This window comes from Saimiri boliviensis, chromosome 10 (assembly GCF_048565385.1).
Source record: "Saimiri boliviensis isolate mSaiBol1 chromosome 10, mSaiBol1.pri, whole genome shotgun sequence".
In the NCBI taxonomy this organism is placed as follows: domain Eukaryota; kingdom Metazoa; phylum Chordata; class Mammalia; order Primates; family Cebidae; genus Saimiri; species Saimiri boliviensis.
The window spans coordinates 76182935-76206086 of NC_133458.1; the positions used below are offsets into that span (position 1 = coordinate 76182935).

Consider the following 23152-nt stretch of genomic DNA (forward strand, 5'->3'; position numbering starts at 1 on the left):
ATCATTTTTTATGGCTACATAGTATTCCATGGTGTATATGTGCTACATTTTCCCTGTCCAGTCTTGCATCCCCAGGATGAAGCCTACTTGATCATGATGGATAACCTTTTTGATGTGCTGTTGCAATTGGCTTGCCAGTATTTTATTGAAGATTTTTTTTATCTATGTTCATCATGGATATTGGCCTGAAGTTTTCTTTTCTTGCTGAGTCTCTGCTGCGTTTTGGTATCAGGATGATATTAGTCTCATATAATGATTTTGGAAGGATTCCCTCTTTTTGGATTGTTTGGAATAGTTTCAGAAGGAGTTGTACCAGCTCCTCTTTGTATGTCTGGTAGAAATCGGTTGTGAACCCATCTGGACCTGGGGTTTTTTTTGGTGGGTAGGCTCTTAATTGCTGCCTCAACTTCAGATCTTGTTGTTGTTCTCTTCAGGGTTTTGACTACTTCCTGGTTAAGGCTTGAGAGGATGCAAGTGTCTAGGAATTTATCCATTTTTTCCAGGTTTACAGGTTTACGTGCATAGAGTTGTTTGTAGTAATCTCTGATTGTAGTTTGTATTTCTGTGGAATCCATGGTGATAGCCCCTTTATGTTTTTTTTTTGTTGCGTCTATTTGATTCTTCTCTCTTTTCTTTATTAATCTGGCTAGTCATCTATTTTGTTGATCTTTTCAAAAAACCAGCTCCTGGATTTATTACAGTTCTGCTCTGATCTTAGTTATTTCTTGTCTTCTGCTAGGTTTTGAGTTTTTTTCGATCTTGCTCCTCTAACTCTTTCAATTTTGACAATAGGGTGTCGATTTTAGATCATTCCTTGCTTCTCATATGGGCATTTATTGCTATATATTTTCCTCTAGACACTGCTTTAAATGTTTCTCAGAGATTCTGGTATGTTGTGTCTTTGTTCTCAGTGGTTTTGAAGAACAACTTTATTTCTGCCTTCATTTCATTGTTTATCCAGTCAACATTCAAGAGCTGTGCGGTTCTGAGTTAGTTTCTGAATGCTGAGTTCTTACTTGATTGCACTGTGGTCTGAGAGACTGTTGTTAGGATTTCCATTCTTTTGCATTTGCTGAGGAGTGATTTACTTCCAATTGTGTGGTCAATTTTAGAGTAGGTGGGATGTTGTGCTGAGAAGAATGTATATTCTGTGGATTCGGGTGGAGAGTTCTGTAGATGTCTACTAGGTTTGCTTGGTAGATTTGAGTTCGTGTCCTGGATATCCTTGTTAATTTTCTGTCTTGTTGATCTGTCTAATAATATTGACAATGGAGTGTTAAAGTCTCCCACTATTATTTCTTGTTCTCCTCATCAGTCATCAGACTCCCACCTGCCTTATTTCTTTTTGGTACTTTAACTCTTCCTTCCCTTTAGTCTCTCTTTTATTAACCCTCTATTCTTTAATATTTTTCAGAGGCAAGAAGAGTAATAAAAATTTTGGAACCTTCATTATTTTTGAAAATGTTCTTTGACTCCTCAATGTATTCTACAAATACATGTCAGTTTACTATAAAGAACTTTTAAGTTCTATACAGTAAAAAAGTTTTATAAAGAACTTTTGAAGTTCTTAATTTTTAATTGTTTTACAAAGTTGATGGCCTCAGGATAATTAGCAAACTAATATAATGTGTTAAAAATGATTTATGTACACATAGTATCATAAACCTTAGAAATAAAAAATGTACCTACTAATTCATGATAAGTAAAAACTGATAATGCAGTGACATGGATAAAGTTAAAGCCTATGTACTATATTAGTAGTATAATTTATTGGTAACAAGTAAAAATACATTTTATTTAAAAATTTATCAAATTTTACCTTGCTAAAACTGTAGCTTATTAAAAGTAAAATAACTTATACTGGTATTTCCACACTTAGTCAACTTCAAATCCACTGGGCTAGAGAAACCATAACCTTAATTAAGACATCAAAAATGACTTTAATGAAATGAATTAAATGGATTCTTTGATGTTATCTTCTAGTCTTTTCAGTATCTTTTAGTAGACATAAATATGCTAATATACTACAGTTATATGTGGGAAATAAGCAAGTATGCTGAGCATTTATCTTTCAACTTCTATTGTTCTAGAAGAGACTTAATAAAGACAATATGAAGCAATAAATTACAAATCTCATTTGAAAAACATGATAGCCATGCATATATAGGTTTTTAAATTTAGCATAGATCTGTAGAGATTAGAAAGAGTATATTATGTAGAAAATATTAAAGGAGATACATTCCTTTTTTTCTTTGTTATAGATATTTTATCAAATGATAGATGAAATATGTTATAGTGCCATGTTTTAAATAAAATACTACATTGACAATTTAGAGAATTCTAGAAGGCATTTAGCTATAAATTTTTTTCTTTAAAAAGGCTCTCTAGTCCACAAAATATATGAACATAATTTTTGGTAAAATACAGAGTGTATGCTTCATATCCTTATCTGTGAACCACTCTTGTTTCTATCTGTTTACTATCACGACTGTTTCCAGAATTTATGGTTTCACATTTATCGCTGCCTGCACAATGGAACTGCTACTTTTGTCAAGATCTATATATTGCTGTGGCTATAACTGCGTAAGTTTTCATTGTTGTTTTTAGTTGTTGTCTCTCTTACTTAAACAGTGTTCACACACAGAAATTGAAATGTACAAAAGTGGAAGTTATTAAATAGAGACCTCACAAGAAAACCGACTCTGCCTGAATGAAGGCCTTTTCATGATGTCGTTTCAGCTGCAGGATCTTCACTCCTTCCAGTGGGAAAGCCAGAATCTCTAGATAAGGAAAGAAGGGCTTATGAGTTGTATTCTGGTGGGCATAGGAAATGGTAAGTCTCATCCCCAAAGACACAGTTAAAAACAAATTTTGATTGACATGTTTGGAATGGAACCTAGGTTTCTGCATTTCTAAAAAGCTCCAAAGAGCTAAAAATAATAGCAAACACTGAGTAACAAAGGTGAGGTGCAATAGTCTGAAACTGCATATGAAGGAAATGGTGTTTTCTTAGGTTCTTGTTTATTGGGTGTTACTGTGTGAGTCAGCAAAGACTATGAGGCATTCTCCTGAACCCCCAGCCACTCCAGCTACCTTTTATTCTTGTAACTAAATTCAGAAAATTAAGACTCAAGCTCAGCCTCAGAAACAATTCTAGATCAAACTCACACTGCTTTAAGAATTAAAATGTTTTTTTGATAAACACAGACGCACACAGTAGTCAGAATCACAGCAAAACTTTACATAATCATTTACTGTAGATCTCTTAAGCCATACATTCAACATTTCATATTTTTATTGCTTTGTAGTAGCATTGCTAAAATATAAGCATATAGTCATGAGGAAGTAGACCTTTAATCCTCTCAAGATTCTAAGACCACTTCCCCCTAGCCTTCTACATTGCATTTCAATAGGAGAGGTAAAAGCTGGCAGACTGGGCACCACCCTTAATGGCACTCCTATAGATGGCAGGCATTGTTTTTACTTAAACATGATCAGACCCCCACCTAAGTCACATACCCCACACCTGCTTCATGGATCAAGACCCTTTCCCCTGTAATTTCTAGAATTGTAAGCCTTTATGAGGGGCAATGGTTTTCTAGTCGGGGAGTTCAGTTGTTAAGATGTACATGTCTGCACAGCTCGCGGCCGAAGAAATCACCACTTCCTTCCTAGTTCGGTGTTTGAGAGGTTTGTTTGTGGCTGCTCCTGCTTCATTCAATGGAAATAAATTTAAAATTTAAAATAAATTTGAATAAATTTAAAATAATAAATAATAATATAATATATTATATAATACAATATAATATAATATAATTATATAATACAATATAATATTATAATATAATATTAATTATAATATATTATAATATAATGCAATTATAATATATTATATTATAATATATTATATTATAATAATATAATTATAATACTATATAATACTATATTATAATATAATACTATATTATATATTATATACTTTATTATATCATATATTAATATATTTATATTAATTAATATATTTATATTAATATATGTATATTAATTAATATATTTCTGTTATATTCATATATTATATTAATATTAATTATATTGATAAATTATGTTATATTATATATTATGTATTATGTATTATATATTATATTAGAATACTATAATATAATAATATATAATAAAATAAATTTAAAATTTAAAAGAGAAACACTTCCCTTTGTCCTCTGAAATTTTGCTTTAGAGTCAACTCACAAAAGACTGATTGATTACAGAAAAGGCATACAAATGTGTTAACGTGCACATCTGGAAGAACCACAAAGTGATTACCCCCAAAGCACATGTGCCATACTGAGATTACAGAAAGAATGGGGCTTGTCTCTGACAAAACAGGTTATGGGAGTGGAGAAGAGGAGACCTGACTAGCAAAACTGGTTTTGTTACGTAGGTGGAATCCCACAGGTTGCAGCCCTGAAAAGAAGCGGTAAATGTTTCTTGGAGATCTTGAAAGCTGTCTGACTCTCAGTTAATCTTTGTTAGGGTTGTCCTGTGAGGGAAGGCTTCAGAGAAAACCTGGCCCAATCAATGCACATTTGGTACAGATGCAAGTCTCCCCCAAAAAGACAGCTTTGCAGGGCTCCTTCTGTTTATAAGCCTTCTGAATAGCAATGTTAAATAAGTATATTCTGGTGTGAAATTTTTTGATTTCCTTCGAAAGGATAACTCTGGACAAATGCAAATATGAACAGGAACAGAGCCACAGTATGATAACATAGCTAATCAAGAGAGGCACTTTTTTATAGTTTGGAATGCCTTATTTTTCTCTGATTCATGGATAATGCAGAAGTTCACAACTCTTGAAATTAGGGAAACGTGTTCTGAATTTCTACAATTCCATTACATTTTGTGTTCTGCCACTTTAGCCATGGAATGAACATCATTCCTTATTAAAATACCATAAGACCCCTGCCTGAGCAAATCTGATTGAACTTTCTGTTTGCTAAGTTATTGCCTTTCTTACATTTATTCAGATATGTAAGTAATATTATTCTTTGTTTAAATGCGTTCATTAACACTTCTTACTTTTATAGTTTGTTAGACTATAAACTACACTTTAGAGTTAATAGAAAGGTCAGTGCTATTTGTGAAGAATTCAAGTATGTAGAACAATGTTGGTGCCTGAACAAAAGTCCAAGAACGACTTACTATCATGGAAAACCAGGAACTAACTCTAAAGGAAAACAGTGGTTACCAACTGAAGAGCTCAAAATAATATCAAATTCGTACCCTCTAGCCCCTCTTACTACATATGCAACTATAGATAAGCAATTTACTGTAAACTTTAGTTTTCTTACCTGTAAAACAATGAAGGTGATAATCATGCCTGTTTCATGGAGTAGTTCCTAAAATGAAATGAAATAATCTATGTGAAAATGCTAGCATAATGTCTTCTCCATAGAAATGACTCTCTATAATCACATTTCATCTTGTGAAAAAAAAAAAAAAGCGGAGTGGGTAGAATCCAGGGATGCAGCTGAACACCCTGCAATGCACAACCACCCCTGCCACAATGTAGAAGTTGCTGGCCTAAAATTTCAATAGTGTCACTGTTAAGAAATTCTGGTTTAATCCAGAATTAATTCTGGTTATACTTTACATTTTAGTAAAGTATAATTTTCTTACATCATTTGAAAATTATCAATAGAAGTAAATGTTTCTGTGAATGATTTGTAGAAAACCTTATTAACTAATATCTAAAGGAAGAAAAGATAATCTTTATATCTCTAAGTAATCAACAAACCCCTCAGAAAAGCGCAGTCTCTTATATAGACAATTAGGGTCTTAACATCGTAAATATAAATGGTAATTTCTTGCTGTACTTCTCAATTACTTAGACTGTTACTCATATAAAAAGAAATTGACTTTGCTACAGTGGTACTTACATCACTTAGTAAAAACATAATTATAAAACTAATCTTTAGTAACAAATACAATCCAATAATAACACTATCCAAAAGAAAATTATTTAATGGTCAACACAATTTCAGGTTTGCATTTCAAATTGTTTTTCCTGAATCCTTTCTTCTTCCTCTTCTGTGACATTCTTACTAATGCATCAGTACAAAATTATTGTTTTGCAATCCAAGGTAGACATTATGATCAACTGGGGAACTATAAAACTATCCACCATGAGATCCACCCACTAACAAAGGAAATCAGAATCACTTTGGGAAATGTCTAATCATCAGAGTTCTTTTTAGGTGACCCAGGTGATTCTCACATGCTCTATGATTGAGAACATACAGGGCAAGTAGGTCTTACTATCTGCTTTATGCAAAGGATAAGTAAATTAGTATGGAAACAGTAGTTTCATTGTCTAATCCCCATTATTACAGTAATCAAAGCAAAAATTGCACCAAAGTTAAGCAAGCAGGGAAGACTTTATTCAAGGCTGTGCAATAGTAGGGAGAAATGAAAATCCACTAAACAAAAAGAAGAACAGATGTTAAGGGCTGGGTCAGGAAGATCTTAGGCCTTACCCAACAGAGTAAGCTGTCTCTTATCTCCATGACAGAATGTAGTTTTCACACTTGGGAACAAGGGATCTACCTTAGAGTCCTACTCTCTAATAGAGACTGGAAGATCAAAGTGAGATCTCCGTCAGCATTTACATTTTAAAGTTTCAAAGAAATGGCTCCACTAGTAGGTCCTTGAGAATGACCTACTAGTGGAGCCACTGTTTGGTTGTAAAACTGTCAAGAAGCTTTTAAAAAGATTTATACCTCAAAAGGAGTAGAAAAGATTTACAAGCTTTTCTAAAGTAAACAGTCTGAGGAAAAGGAGGTCAGACCCTGAGTCAGAAAGAAGGCTGCCTAAAGTTTAGCCAGGGTGAGAGTAATGGTAAGGCTTCCTTAGACCTAGATAATGAAGTTTTTTTTTTTTTTTTTTTTTTTTTTTTTTTTTTTTTTTCCTCTTAGAATGGCTTTTCTCAAATTTTGCTTCACCTTATATATACCAATGGGTTTTATAAAAATACTGATACCTGGTCCATGCTTGGGTGCTTTATCTATTGATTTCACAGACTTTTGACTTCTTAAATTTAAAAACATTATATATATTCAGGCTATAATTATTCTCTGCCACAGATTTCCTCATTTTGGCATCATAAATATTAACTGCCTCAGCTTGGAAGCTTATTTGTAATAATCTGCTAATAAGATCAGTATAAGTGTCTTTTCTACAAGAAATGTTCTTGTAACTTTACTTTGGTTTCCTGTAACAGTCTTTCTATCCAAATCAGTGGGATGGCTTTACTGGTTGCACTGTTAGCTCAAGCTAAAAGGGAAATAGTACCCCATCAAGTTGATGAGTGGCATTAATTTAGTAGACATATTTGTATTTCCATGTTTACATAAACGTTTGTTATATTACTACAATATACAAATTAGAGTACTGGTTCCTAATTTCCGAAAGTCACATTCCCTTTTGAGAAACTGATAAATGCCCCTAAATATCTTCCAATAAATGTAAAACTACCCATATCTACAAAACTTTTCACATAGTTTCACATTATTCACATACTCATTGAATCCCATTCCCATACTCTAGTGATACAAGGCCCCATTATCAATTACTTACAAAATCAGGCCCAGCCTGTTGGCTCACACCTGTAATCCCAGCAGGAGGATTGGAATTTGAAGGCTGAGGCAGGATGATCACATGAGGCCAGGAGTTCAAAACCAGAACTAGGCAACAAAGTGAAACACCATCTCTACAATTTTTTTTTTTTTTAATTAGCAGGACATGTTGACCCACACCAGTAATCTAAACTACTCAGAAGGCTGAGGCAGGAGGAAGGATAATATAAGCATAGGAGTTTGAGGCTAAAGCGAGCTATGATCACACCACCACACTAAAGCCTGGGCGACAGAGTGTGACCCATCTCTAAAAACAAAAATGAAATAAAATTTTATAAAATCTATATCAAAGTCACTTAAGAACACTGATTTTAAACAAAGAAGATTCTCTGTCATAAATGATTTTTAAATAACCAAGGGACTGTTAATTTTTACTTTATATCGGTATAGATTAATTTCTTGTATTAAGGTATCTTTTAAAAAGCTATGCCTTGGTTCACACCTATAAACCAAACACTCTGGGAGGCCAAAGCAGGCAGATCACCTGAGGTCAGGAGTTCAAGACCAGCCTGGCCAACACGGTGAATCCCTGTCTCTACTAAAAATACAAAAACTTAGCTGGGCATGGTGGCAGGCACCTATAATCCCAGCTACTCAGGAGGCTAAGATACAAGTATCTTTTGAATCCAGGAAACAGAGGTTGCAGTGAGCTGAGATTATGCCACTGTACTCCAGTCTAGGTGACAAAGCAAGACTCTGTTGTCTCACAAAACAAACAAACAAACAAACAAAAACAGGACTGGTCTGTTGTCTTTTCCTCTGTTCAAGAGGAGAGTGAAACTGAAAATGAGAACAACAAAAAAAAATTGTATGGCAGTTTTTACTTTTTATTGCTCATTTTTAACTTCACAAATAAACAAAACCAAAAAAAAAAAAAAAAAAAGTGAAGTCTGATGAGCTCCCCTTTGTAAGTGCCTTTAAGTTTTTTTTTTTTTTTTTTTTTTTTCATTTTTACCTTGGGGAATGTGACGATTGTATCTTAGTGATGATCTTCTCATGAAGTATCTTACTGGGATTCTCTGCATTTCCTGAATTTGAATGTTGACCTGTCCAGCTAGGTTGGGGACATTCTCATGAATGATATCCTGAAATACATTTTCCAAATTGGTTCGATTCTCCTGATTTCTTTCAGACACACCAATCAGTCATAGATTTGGTCTCTTCACCTAATCCTGTATTTCTTGGAGATCATGTCTTTGGCAGGGACGTGGATGGAGCTGGAGGCTATTATCCGTAGCAAATTTACATAGGAAAAAAAATCAAATGCCACATGTTCTCACTTGTAAATGGGAGCTAAATGGTGAAAACACAGGCACACATTAAGGGAAACAACAAACACTAGGACATTTCAGAGATCGGAGGGTTGGAGGAGGGAGAGGATCAGGAAAAATAACTAATGGGTACTAGGCTTAATACCTGGGTAAAACTCTGTTTGACAAACTCCATAACACAAGTTTACCGAGGTAACAAATCTGAACTTGTACCCCTGAACTTAAACGTCAAAAATTGTAAAAGATAATCTGTTTCATCATTTTTCAGGCATTTGATGAAGCACAGAAGTTACTAAAATTAAAATGAAAATATAATATTTATATATTTGTTTTTGCATCCCTCGATTATTTTGGTATTTTCATTAAGAAGATTTTGTTTTGTTTTGTTTTGTTTTTTTGTAGTTTTTCCTCTTCCTTTTGACATTTGGCTTTAGCAATTATGTTTGAGAGGGAGAAATTTTGGTCACCACATTGTAATGCTGCTCTGGCTCATGAAGAAGCAGGCACAGTGTAGTGTATCATGACAGAGTGAAATGGAATTGCAGCTGTGTGAAGGTAAATTTTCCAGCCACACTAGCACAGATTGAAATAACTTACTCTTGACTGCTGCTGCAGAATGTGTCAGTGTAGATCACAGACTGTACCTATCAACCACTCTGTAGTGGTACCTGCAGCAGACACACAGATTCCAAAGTAACAAAGGGAGGTTAATGCATTTTGGCAAAGTAACTTACAGTATTTAAACAGTTTGAGTCTTTACCTTTACTTCAAAAAGTTCTTGTCTCAAATCCAAGAACTTTTCTATTTGTTAAATTGGATGATGTCTACCTGTAGTAATGTATTAATTTGTCTTTGTTTTTCTACTATTAAACCCAGATAACTATAAATTTTTACTATTTTTATGTAGATAAATATGCTTTGGAAATGTAGAAAAGGTGGAAATTCTTGTCAAATTTCATGATGAAAGTGTCAACAATAAAAATTTATATGTAAGTTTTTTGAGGATTCAATTAAATTGCAGTGTAACTTAAAGTTCCTACAACTGAGTTATTAATCTCCCCCAAATAAGTGAGAATTAGTCTCCAAAAATGAATATTTTCACTTTTTATAACTAGCTTATAAGACAAACTAGAGTACCATACAATGGTATGCTGAAGTTAGCTTTTACTGGAGCTGGATTTTACTGTCCCATGAAAGGCAATTATGCACGAATCTTCCCAACTTTCTGTTCAGTGGTGTCATTATAATAGCTCAAAATAGCCCAAAATGGGAGTACTTACAGCACCAAAGTTATTAGGATGCCATATTCCCTTTCCCTTCCCCAAGCCACGTGTGAATCATTTACAAGCATCCTCCTGAGATTCGATTATTAATTGATCTAAGCCAGTACAGTCATAAAACATGTGTCCGATGCTTTAGATAAATGTCAGAAGACTCAGGTGATGAGAGGTGAAGGTTAACATGCCTTTCTCTTTCTCCACAACTTTGTACTTAGGTGATAAGTGAGAATGAAAGCAAGTCTCATATCGTATTAGACCTCATTCTGGCAATCTTATAGGCATTAAAGAAGAAGAAAAGAAAACATTTACATGACCAGTTCTCCTAGGCTTTGTAAAATCCCCACTCAGTCTACAGACATTCTGACAAGAATCCTGTTTTTAAGATTTGCTCCTAGGATGACATATCAAGATAGAAGACCTAATCAAAATTAAATTATAAGCCATTTAAAAGTTTAGAGAGTCCTCTTAAAGTGGCAAACAAAACAAAACTGCTCACTTAGAATCCTGTTCTGAAAATATTAATTTCTAGGGCGTGCTGATTTCTTAGGCCTTTTGCAAGCAGAGAGAATGCTGGTACTATTTTTCTAATCAATCACATATTGTGGACACCACTTCCTTTACCAAGAAAAATCATCAAAACATCTCTTATGCTAATAATTCTGTAATGTAGATCTTAAAAATTATATTTTGCATACTTATGTGGCCTCCTCTGGAACATGAATTTCTGATTAGGGTGCAACAAACCGTATACTAACCATAGATTCCAGCTGGTGTATATATACTTATATTTAACTTTTATAATAAAATGGTATTACCAGATGGACAATAAGGTATGATGGCAAAAAAAAGAAAAATCGAAGTAAAAAATAGTTCTGAGGGTTAGAAGACAATTCTGCATGATGTTTGTGTATGTTACATAAATTTTTACTGTTAGAACATTTTTCAAGATTATAGCTGAAAGATAAAGATTGTGTCTTTCTTCAGGACAGAAGTCAGATTTGTTCCTTGATTAGGAAAATAAAGATTACCTTCATAAGATTGGGGATTTCCTAAATTCAGAGTTTTTCAGCTATGATACATATCAACTGCATGTGATATGAAATGGGCCTGCCTCCACATCACTCCCCATGGGACTTGAAGGCCACAGGAACAGATGAGAACATGAAGCTTGTGCTGCCTGCTACACTATTAGTAATAAAGTCCTGTGTCTATGGTCCTGGAGTCTTGTCTTTCACTAGCATCTGTAAAACTATAGCAATTAACTTATTAGCTTGCAAATAGCATAAAAACTCAGATCCTTCACAGGTCATGGCACTGCAGAAAAGTAGAGAACCTAAGATTTTATCAGAAGCCAGGACACTCAAGATTTAAAGATAACACATTTATAAATAGGTTACAAATTAATTCATTATCTTTGTCAATAATTTTATGGACCTGACATAAACTACAACTCATTTTTCTTTCATAGATTGAAATATAAAGACATTTTAGAAAATTTTAATATGACTTTGTGGGCTTAGCTTCATTATTAGATTCTGCATCAGCACACTTACAGTCATTAGCAAAATGCAACCTGATACTTTGACACTGAAATACTAATTTGAAAATATTCATCTATGTAAGGAACTACTGGTCATATTAAATTCATTTTCTTATTTTTATTAGTAATTATTGAACTGACCTAGATGACCTTAATTATTCCTCTCGACTAAAGTTCAGACAAGCCTTTTCCCGGCTATAGGTCCCTGATCTCCCTTTTCTTACAGCGTTTACCTTACAGAATTTGCAGTTGTAAATTCTCTCTCTGCCTCTTTGAGATACAAATCTTCTCCTAGCTTCTTGTCGTTTTATAAACCAGGAATATCTTTTCGTCTGAGAGCCATCCCCTTATAATAAAATCATCAAGAACGATAGAGCCCCTATTCCCTTCTCTGTGACAGAGGAGAAGCCTAACTTCAATAAGAGCCCATTAGCAAACACAAGTGAACCTGAATCGCCATGACCGACCCTTCTCCAAAGTCCTCCAATACTTTTCCACTTGCTCATCTGGAAGCTTAAGACCTTCCCACCTTTTTCTTCAAGAAAGTCAAGTTTAATTTTTCTCTTATTTGTAATAGTTTTGAATAGTCTTGTCTAACTTGTCCAGTGTCATTTTTCTTTTACAAAACGCAATAAAAATATATTTTGTAATAAAATTATATATATACATATATACATATATATAATTATAAATCAATCTTTTTAAAAGGACATTATTTTTAATTACAGAAAAGCAATATTAGCAGGGATAAATAACTGTCAGGTCTATAATCTATCTTGAGTCCGTAAAACTGTAATATGAGTTACCATGCAAAAATCATCAAAGAAAAACTATCAAAAATAAATTACATATGAAGAAAAAAACTTATTTTTTCAAACTTTCAAAAGAGGGTTTTGGTTTAGTTTTTCCTGCAGTTCCATTAATAAAACTAAGGAAATCATAGAGAATTTAAAGTCTGATTTAAAAATAGGATACAAAGAAAAGAAATAATTAGGTAATTCTCAGGACACAGAATTTTCCAGTGGGGTGCCCAAAAGATCAGTACTGCACACTGCAATTCGATATAACTCCAAAACGTCTGTTACTAGGAGAGAAATTTATGCTTTGGTTAGTCGGGACTTTGTAAGATCTCTGGAAAGATTTTAAAAACCAAAATAATTGGTTTCAGGGTAGCAAATGAAATTCAACCCAAGAGTAAAGCATGTCATATTAAAACGATCAGCTTAAGCTATTTATACTCACTTGTAAGTTCTAAATTACTTGTAACCTCTCAGAAAATTGACCTGAGTCATCTCAGGAATTCTCAATCAAAACATCTCAATGTGAAATAGAGCTCATTTATATTAACAGTCCAAGTATAAGAGAGTTCATCTTTCACCATGACAGTCATGGCCAAGTAACGAGGGACCAGCTGAGTCTGATAGATTAGAGCTGTTGGCAGTTCCCATTCCATTGCTAACTTGTGGTCTAAATCTGGGAAGCCACTCTAATACTCTTAAAGCTCTGCAAAGTAAACCTGACTGCCAAAATATTTCCTAACTGGGAAAATAATAACAGCATTAGTGATAGGGCAATTAAGATGCCCCAAGACAATTATTTAATATTATTGAAATCTGAGACCTTCGGCCTTAACAGACAAAAAAACACTCCGTTTCTAATCTTGCCTCTTTCTTATCACTTGAATGTCTGTTGAGCAAAACAAGCTGATTTATATTACAATGAAAAAGGAATGATATAAAAAATTTAAAAATCTTAAAGTTATCAAAGGGGATCATGGGGGGGGGGGGGTTGTGATAAAAAATGTAAAGTTACATTGCTATTTCAAGGTAAGAAAAGTTCCAGAATGTTACACCTATTTGAAAGAAGACTACCAGGCTTCTATACTGTGGGATTAAATAATTGAACAGAGCAAATATTTCTCTAAATTTTAATTAAGGTTTTCTTATTGTGGAATGCTGCCTGGATTCTGTCCTAGAATATCAATTCTTGGTCAAAAAGGAAAAGATAATTTTGTGTGAAAAATGGGATGTTGCCTTTCAAATCTCTTAGTCATCAATGGAGAAATTCTTTCTGTACTTTTAAATAGCAATAAGAAACAGGAATAATTCAAGGCCACCCTCATACTAAAATAATCCCAGCTTTATAGGCTTGGTAGCCCATTCCTTTCAACCCCACAGGGAGTAGCACACTGGCTATGAGAGCAGAAATATAATTAAAAGTAACCAAAATTGTGGAAAATTAGCATGAGTTGCTCTATCAATGGTCATGGGGGCAGTGGCTGCTGATTAAAGACACCAGCGATAGAAGCAGCTATTTATAGACTGTGTCTTTCCAAATTTATGTGCTGAAATCTTAACTTCCTAGGTGGTAATATTAGTAGGTAAAATTTTGGAAAGGTGGTTGGGTCATGATGGTGGGGGTCTCAGGAGTGGGATTAGTGCCTTTATGAAAGAAACCCAAATGAGCTTAGCTGCCCCTTCCACCATGTGAGGGAAGTTGCCCTGTGTGAGCCAAAAGTCAGGCCCTAACCAGGCACCAAATCTGTCTTGATCTAGGACTTCCAAGACTCTAGAATTGTGAGAAATTTCTGTAGTTTATAAGTCAGCCAGTTTGTAATATTTTAACAGCCTGAATGTACTAAAATGGAAGCACAGGTGAGTAACAAGACTAGCACAGAAAAGAACAAATGATGGGGGTCATCTGGGGCTTTATCAGGAAAAATGAAATAACTTGATATGTCAAGGGCTCTGCAGGGTGGAAGTCCTAATTAAATACAAAGTATTTTTTGGACTTTTGTTCCCAAGTTATAGAGAAAAGATATTATTGTATAGCTACGCTGTATTGCATTTCATTGCTTCTATAGCTAAATAGTTTAGGCTGATAGAAGATTCATTATAAATAATGAATTTCTCTTCAAAACATTGCTTCTATATCACACACACACACACACACACACACACACACACACACACACACACACACACAGACTGCCAGGAGTGTTCTTTATTTACTTTTTGATCAGGAGTGTTTTTGATAAAAATTTTTTAGTTAGATTTTTTTTATGTGGACACACCATATATTAAATTTTCAGTGATTAAAATTTTGGTTGTTTCCCTTTCCCTTTACGCCATCAGAAACAAACACTTCCTCAAATAATTTGATTTGATGGCATCATGTGGACACAGAGCTCTCATAGTAACGATCCACCCTGTGTTTCCAAGCATCCTGATGACCTCTCAACAAAAATCAGATTGTTAAACTGTTGTTTTCACTTTACACCCACATTTTCTCTTGCTCCTCAAGAAAAGTATTTGGTATTAAATAGAATTCTGTATCTTAAAAATGTTGCCACTGAGAAAAGTGTGAAGTAATTGTACATTTTAATACTGAGGTTTGCATAAAGAAGCAATGTGAACTGTCTGTTCCATTTTTATTCCTCATCTACAAAAGACAAAAGTGTCAGTATTGATAAAAGGCATCACAAATATTCCTCTTCCTGAAATGTTTGCAAACTTGAGGTTTACTTTCTTTAAAATATCTGGGCAATTCTGTTAGGATAAAGTATACATCCTATAAATGAAAGGGTCACAACTGAGATAATTAAACTGATCAACAAAACAAAATATTTTCCCCTGGAATAAATACTAAATTAAGGTTTACTTCATTTTGCTTAAAATAGTCAATTTGTTACCTATCCAGTTGGGTTTATTAGTATAAATTAGATATGATGTAAATGAGAACTATGTCAAGCTAATAAATTTCATTGGAAGTTGGCTATTGAAAGTTAGAAATGAAAAATAACTCATAACAAATTCATCTAACATGACTTTTGCTTCCTACTCCACAACATGGCCTTTGTCTGACATTTCCAGAAGAGCAGGTATTCCAAGTCAGTTAATTTTAGTTAGTGAAATTTTTTCTTTCAAGCAGCCAATTATTTTGACAAAAATATATCCATCACTGCCATCAACTGAGCTTAGGAGAAAATTTAAGCACAATGAAAAGAGTGGATTGAAAACCATCAAAAGCAGGCCCAGGAGGCCCAGGGCATCCAGTGTCAAGAGTAGGGGGAATGTGAAATAAATTTGAGAAAGATAAGTCCTTGAAGCTATGTTGCCCTTCTTTCTGAAATGGTATGTATTTGTTGTAACTTAATTCCTACACAGCAGCAGCCAGCACTATACACAACCCTAATCCTAATACAATTATACATAGGAGTGTTGGAGTAATGTAAAATAGTAGATAACTATATTGGCCTATTTTCAGTTGTGTACGCTGTTCTACTAGTTTTTTTTTTCTTCCCTCACCAGAAAGCTGTCCACTCTAAATTTGTTCTGCTGACAGTATATCTCACTGTAGCATACCTAAAACCTTCTCAAGTTTTGTTTCAAATACACTACAAGCTGAGATATTAGATAAGTTATAATGACATTAGCTGGGTATTTCTTTGCAATAAAAAACTTCTGCACTTATTCTATATTCTCTTGTTTTATTCTGAGCTTTGAGTCGAATTTGTATTTGTTTATTGACAAATAGATTTATAGTTAGAAATCATTAGGACACACTTAGAATCATGTACAAAATAATGTTAAATTAAAAATGTAATAAGCTCTCCTTTGAGTTACATGCATGAATTTTAGAATATGAGTACTGTAGCATCTTTTGGCTATTAATAGCATTATTTTGGTTAATATTCAAATTCATAGTCACAGTTTGTAGTGGAGGTTATTTTATTATTTATTAATGGTGCTGAGGATTTAAAGGATGTAGAGAATAAGGGAACTTGGAAGACTGATTTCTGGTTAAATAATAATAAAAGTAATAGACCAATGGGGGAGGTTAGAAGCCAGCAGAACTTGCTTTGAAATGTTCTATTTTTACAATACTAGAAATCTTGGATTCCCAAAGCACTGCAACTGGAAGTCATATTTTTCAGAAGTAAAGGATTTTGAGAGTCGTATTCAGGCTGCTAGAAAAACAAACACATCAAGAGTGGCCTTCAAAAGGACAGAGGAGGGTGCACTGTCCGGGGCCACAGCAACAGAGAAGGCTGTTGCCGTTTGTGACACTTCCATCACATCTAAGGGTTTTACTACTCTACAATATTGAAATGTACACTTTTTGTTACTATTTTGTCCATCATTATGGAGCTTTTAGATACAGTTTTGTCAGCTGAAAAAAACACAGCCCAAGTGAAACCAATCAAAATCAATCTGATGTGGTTTTGAATTTTTATAAAAAATATTTTGCTATTTTTAAATCTCTGCTCTCAAACCCTATTCTAAAATGGGCTGTCAACCAACACCAGATTTCCTTTTCAAATTTTCTTCTACTCTCCACACTTACAGATTTTCATCAAGGGAGTATTACTGATTCTGATTCTCAAAATCACTTCAACACATCAAAAAAATAACTTAACATTCTCTTCCAAAAAGTGCTACCTCCAAAGTTTCTTTCATGACTAAAACACCAAAAGAATTGACAACAAAAGCCAAAATAGACAAATGGGACCTAATTAAACTCCAGAGCTTCTGAACAGCAAAACAAACGATCATTAGAGTGACCCAGCAACCAACAGAATGGGAAAAAATTTTTGCAATCTACCCATCTGACAAAGGGCAAATATCCAGAATCTGTAAAGAACTAAAACAGATTTACAAGAATAAAACAAAGCCATCCAAAAGTGGGTGAAGGATATGAACATCTTCTTCAAAAGAAGACATATATGAGGCCAACAAACATGAAAAAAATGCTCATCATCACTGATTATTAGAGAAATGCAAATCAAAACCACATTGAGATATCACCTCATGCCAGTTAGAATGGTGATCATTAAAAAATCTGGAGAAAACAGATGCTGGGGAGGATGTGGAGAAATAGGAACACTTTTACACTGTTGGTGGGAGTGTAAACTAGTTCAACCATCGTGGAAGACAGTGTGGCGCTTCCTCAAGGACATAGAAATGGAAATTCCACTTGACCCAGCAATCTCATTACTGGGTATATACCCAAAGAATTATAAATCACTCTATTATAAAGACACATGCACATATATGTTCATTGCGGCACTGTTTACAATAGCAAATACCTGGAACCAACCCAAATGCCTATCGACGATAGACTGGACAAGGAAAATGTGGCACATATACACCATGGAATACTATGCAGTCATAAAAAATGATGAGTTTGTGTCCTTTGTAGGGACATGGATGAATTGGGAAAGCATCATTCTCAGCAAATTGACACAAGAACAGAAAATCAAACACCGCATGTTCTTACTTATAGGCGGGTGATGAACAATAAGAACACATGGACACAGGGAGGGGGGAGCATCACACACTGGGGTCTGTTGAGTGGGGGCAAAGGATGGACAGCAGTGGGCTGAGGAGTCAGGGAGGGATAACATGGGGAAAAATGCCTGATGTAGGTGACAGGGAGGATGGAGGAAGCAAACCACATTGCCATGTATGTACCTATGCAACAATCCTGCATGATCTGCACATGTACCCCAGAACCTAAAGTATAATAAAAAGAAAAAAAAAATAAGAGGAATTCAAAGTTACAAGCAAAAAACATGTGAGTTGGAAATCCAGGGATGTGTTTTGCAGATATGCTTGTCCACCAAGCATATATTGTATTATTTACATAGTGTTGGGGGGAGGTGGGTAATGGATGGGAGGAGTGGGGTTTTGGGAAGTTCCTTGTTATGAGGGCTAATGGGCAATGTGGGATTAAGTTCCTTTATCTTAAGCTTTTTCTTGAACCTTTATTGGCTTTAACCTTGCTGAAATCACAACTGGTAATTCTTGTTAATGGTGCCATTGATTTTACCTCTCTAAAGCTAGAATCAAAACATTTTTAATTCCTTTATTTCCTTTATCTAAACAGCCCCCCTTTCACCCTTGCATAATCCTGTCACTTGACCCTGAAATCCTAGTAGCCTCTTCTATGGTATTTAGTGTTCAGCTTCCACATGTGACCATCAACAGTCCATGTTGAGAACACAGAGAGACACAGATGCATCTACAAACTGATTTTAGTTTTCCTATCTGTTGGAATGTATAGAGTATGAGCTTTGATATTAAAGTATTTGAACTTAACCTCCAAATTTAACACTCAAATAGGTATACTTGAAAATGTCTCACCTATAGAATCAGTTACTGTGAAAATTTTAAAAATAATGCCACAAATTTTAAAATTCAGTTTCTTCATACCTAATAATGTATGTAGTTTGGGGGTACATGTGATAATTTAATCACATAATTTGCAAAGATCAAATCAGTGTAAGTATATATCTATTACCTTAAAGATATGCCTTTTTTCTAAAAATATTTGAATTATTCTCTTCTAGCTATTCTAAAATATATAACAAATTATTGTAAGCTATAGTCACTCTGCTGATGTGCCAAATGCTTTATCTTATTTTTTCTATCTAACTATGTACTTGCACCCATTAATAAACCTCTCTCTTCATATTCTCCTCCTCTATCCTTCTTGGCCTCTGATAGATGCCAATCTACTATATTCATGAGATCCACACTTTTAGCTCCCACATATGAGTGAAAACATAAAATGTTTGTCGGTCTGTGCTTGGCTTATTTCACTAAACAAATGACTCAATTAAAAACTTCCCCAAGTTTCTGATTACCTCTTAGAGACTGTGTGGTGGGTGTGTGGGGAAGGGAGTTCCTTTTGGAACCATTTAGAAAAACACTTTCTCAAAATATTCTCACTATTGCCACATTTTTACTGGACATTTATATTTTCAAGTGTTACATATTATATCTTATTTGATTATTTCTTTCCACGGAAAGTTTTAGGAATGATTTATGATGGTTTTATGATTTTCTACAATAAAGTATTTTGTTGGAGTGTTTTTGTGATTATTAACTAAAAATATATATAGTAAAGGGTTTTTCTAAATTGACACATTAAGAAATGTTTCCAGATGTGTATTTGCAGACTATAGATCCAAACAAGTAAAAAATAGAAAGATCAACATTCTTTACAACTGTCCAGACAGCAAATGGATTTGACCCTTTCTGTAGCGTTTTCTATTTGTTGTTCATTTATCTTGGATGTCAGGATTCTGTATTTCTAGGTGATGCTGTTATATGTGGAATCACATCCAGTGCTTTATATTTTAAAGCATTTTTAAAGGCTGTAAGATTAATTTAAACTTCAAATTATCTTTAGATATAGAGAAAAAAACTAATATCTTGAACCTGATCTGTAAAATATGTTGTTTTGAATTGTGTTTTTGTTCTGCTAATGTAAAATATTAGCATAATAATAATTGAAGACAAAAAGCACCTGTTCAACTTCTGTGTATCACCTTACACATCAATCCATAAAGCTATAATAAAATTCACAAAATTGCATTCATATGACATGTCTTGCACCATATTTTTAAAAACAAACATACCTCCTACATTTTTAGATCAATAAAGACTTTTCTCATTAATTTTTGAGATTCTGAATTGTGAATAGTTTCAGTAAATATTTATTGAGCAACTATTGAGTTTTTTTTTTTTTTCAGAGACAAAGGACTTTATTACTCATGTCACAGCAAGCAGTATGAACATGAGCATGATTGTGTCAGTGCTCCTTGCATATAAGTCTCATAAAAGTGACTCATGTAGACCCAGATTGATGCTTGCACACATAGTGGATTGCATTACTGAGAGAAACCCTGAGCTTTGGGTACTAGAATCATTCATAATAGACAGCATGCTTGCTCTTTCCTCTAAAGAAAGACACTATCTCTATCTTCCAAAACTATTTGCCATACAAAAAAATCTTTGCAAAAATTAGTTGAGAACAAAGGCCAGTCAGTGCTTCTACTCATAAGACAGGTAGAAGTACCAACAAATCATGGAGAACTGTTTCCCAGCTGGTCCGTGATCTTCCATGTATATTCTTTTTTTTTTTTTTAATTGCATTTTAGGTTTGCGGGTACATGTGAAGAACATGCAAGATTGTTGCATAGGTACACACATGGCAGTATGATTTGCTGCCTTCCTTCCCCTCAGCTATATCTGTCATTTCTCCCCATGCTATCTCTCCCCACCTCCCCACCCCTCCATCCCTCCCCCATTTCCCCCCAACGGACCCCAGTGTGTAGTGTTCCCCTCCCCGTGTCCATGTGTTCTCATTGTTTAACACCCGCCTATGAGTGAGAACATGTGGTGTTTGATTTTCTGTTTAATGTATTCATATTACAGATATTCATAGATAATTTAAATAACAAAATAATGTATTATTGCTTCTTTAACTCAAATAACAAAAATTTACAAAACTGTACTTGAATTTATAGTTATGTTAAATGATGTATGTAATTAATATTTAATGGTAAATTTAAAAAATAAATATTTAATGGTATTTTTTTCATCTCCAAAATCTGTGCTATTACAATAAATAAATACCGAGGAACTAATAATAATAGCTAGTTTGTATTGAGTGCTAACAATGCAGGCCCTGTTCGAATATTTTCCTTCACCAAAAACTCACTTCATCCTCAAAACCACCCTAGGAGATATGGTTTTATAGATGAAGGGCCTAATCCACAGAGATTTTAGTTAATTCTTTAAAATTTAAGAACATTTTAAAAGTATCTTTTAATCAACTTGATTACTTGCCACAGTCATAATCCTAAGTCAAGCTCATTTATCTGCTAGCCATGATTGGCTTATTTGTGGAAGGACATGGATGTGTGATTCATTTTTTCTTGTGCCCTGAAATCACACAGCACCCATGCTCACACTTGCCCAGCATTTGAACTAGAGAAAAAAGACTTTATTCACATAGACTCAGCTTGATTGTCTGACTCCCCTTTCTCTTCTTTTCAGAAGACCCATTGCTGACAGACGATGACTACAAAGCTGGCAGGGGGTTGTTTCACTGCTGCCCAGATGGACGAGTTCACTGTTGCAAAGGGGTGGGTATATTCCTGATACAAGATGACTACACTGCCGACAAATGTTGCATACACTGTTGGCAGGCAAGGAGTGTACTGCTGATGAGAAGAATGGTAGCACTGCAAACAGGAGCATGGAGGTACAGTGCACCAAACCAGTGGGATGCGTGCACTGCTGAAAAGGGATGAGTACATCGAAGACAAAGGGATGGGTGCACTATTCTGACAGGAAGTGGGTAAATGACTGACCATTGCTGACAGGGAATGGGACCAATGCTGAAAGGAGATGTATAAACTGTTAAGAGGGGATTGGATGCACTGCTGACCTGGTCAGTGGATGCATTGCTGAAAGAGGAAGGGCATGTTGCTGACCAGGTGGATGGCTGCATTGCTGACCAGGGAATGGGTATGCTACTGACAGGGGATAGATGCATTGTTTCACAGGGAATGGGTACATTGCCTACTAGGTGGTAGGGGCAACTGCTGGTAGATGCCCCCTGAAGGAGCTGTCCACACCTTCAGTGCTGAAGGTTTGGCTGATAACTAGGATTTAATTTATCTAAAGAAAGACAGGACTTTGTAAGGGAGAAAATAGGTTGCATTCTGAAGCCACTGTAAGTATTAGCTAGCATGCATGGAGAGAAGCCCTCGGATTGGATTTTGATATTTTTGTGATTAAAGGGATCTGAATATAAGAATAGATGATTAGGTAAATTAGCTGATACGCACTCCAAGAAGCCTATGGAGAGTGGTAGTCTATGATAAGTGAAATAGCAATGCCTTCACTTTTCTGGTAGAACATAGTAAAAGGAACAAAAAGGTTCAAAAATACCCTCATGCTAGAGTGTATTTGATGGCATCAGAAGCCCCATCAAAGAATTCTAACCCCAAGGAGGGCTATAATCCTTCCTGTGATTTAAAGCTATCAAGAGCACATAGGTATAAGGACACTGCCATTACTACTTTTATAGCCTGACCATAAGAGAGGTGGACACAGAGCTGGGCTCATTAATATCCATGAACATAGTGAGACCCTGAAAAATATAAGTGAGGTGGCAGTGCCTAACTGCCACAAATAAGGGGGATGCAACTGATGGATATTAGCAAGGTTAGAGGAACAACCCCTATAGAGTTATGAAGGGGATTTATAGACTATACCATCCCTAGGGCAAAAGCCATGGCCAGCCAACACGGGCACTGCTTAGCATCTACAATGAAAAGGCTAGATTAAAAGTCATAATCCCTTCCTCATGTTCTAGACTTAAATTTTCAGTTTTAAATCTATAGGCTGAAGAGGTGACCAGATGCCCAGAAGAAAGGACCCTGCAACATTGTAGCAAGTATATATTTTAATGATCCTCTCGGCCTTTCTGCAAAGGGACCTAGAGACACTTTACTCTGATGACTATACACTGAGAAAAGGGGACTACTTACAGAAAAATTACACACAGTCTTAA

The 23152-nt window shown here is 34.8% G+C and overlaps 2 long non-coding RNA genes across 2 annotated transcripts in view; one reads left to right on the forward strand and one right to left on the reverse strand.

Moving 5' to 3' along the window:
- The window catches only part of LOC141580098 (uncharacterized), a 99112-nt gene that overhangs the window by 64567 nt on the left and 11393 nt on the right, over positions 1–23152 (forward strand). Inside the window, exons 3-4 of the long non-coding RNA XR_012512135.1 lie at positions 2740–2833; positions 21628–21716. This is a non-coding gene — a long non-coding RNA (uncharacterized LOC141580098). The remainder of the gene's footprint in view (positions 1–2739; positions 2834–21627; positions 21717–23152) is intronic.
- Positions 1892–23152, reverse strand: part of LOC141580099 (uncharacterized) — a 355445-nt gene continuing 334184 nt past the window's right edge. The window contains exons 4-5 of the long non-coding RNA XR_012512136.1: positions 5346–5393; positions 1892–2780 (exon numbers count right to left, since the gene is read on the reverse strand). This is a non-coding gene — a long non-coding RNA (uncharacterized LOC141580099). The remainder of the gene's footprint in view (positions 2781–5345; positions 5394–23152) is intronic.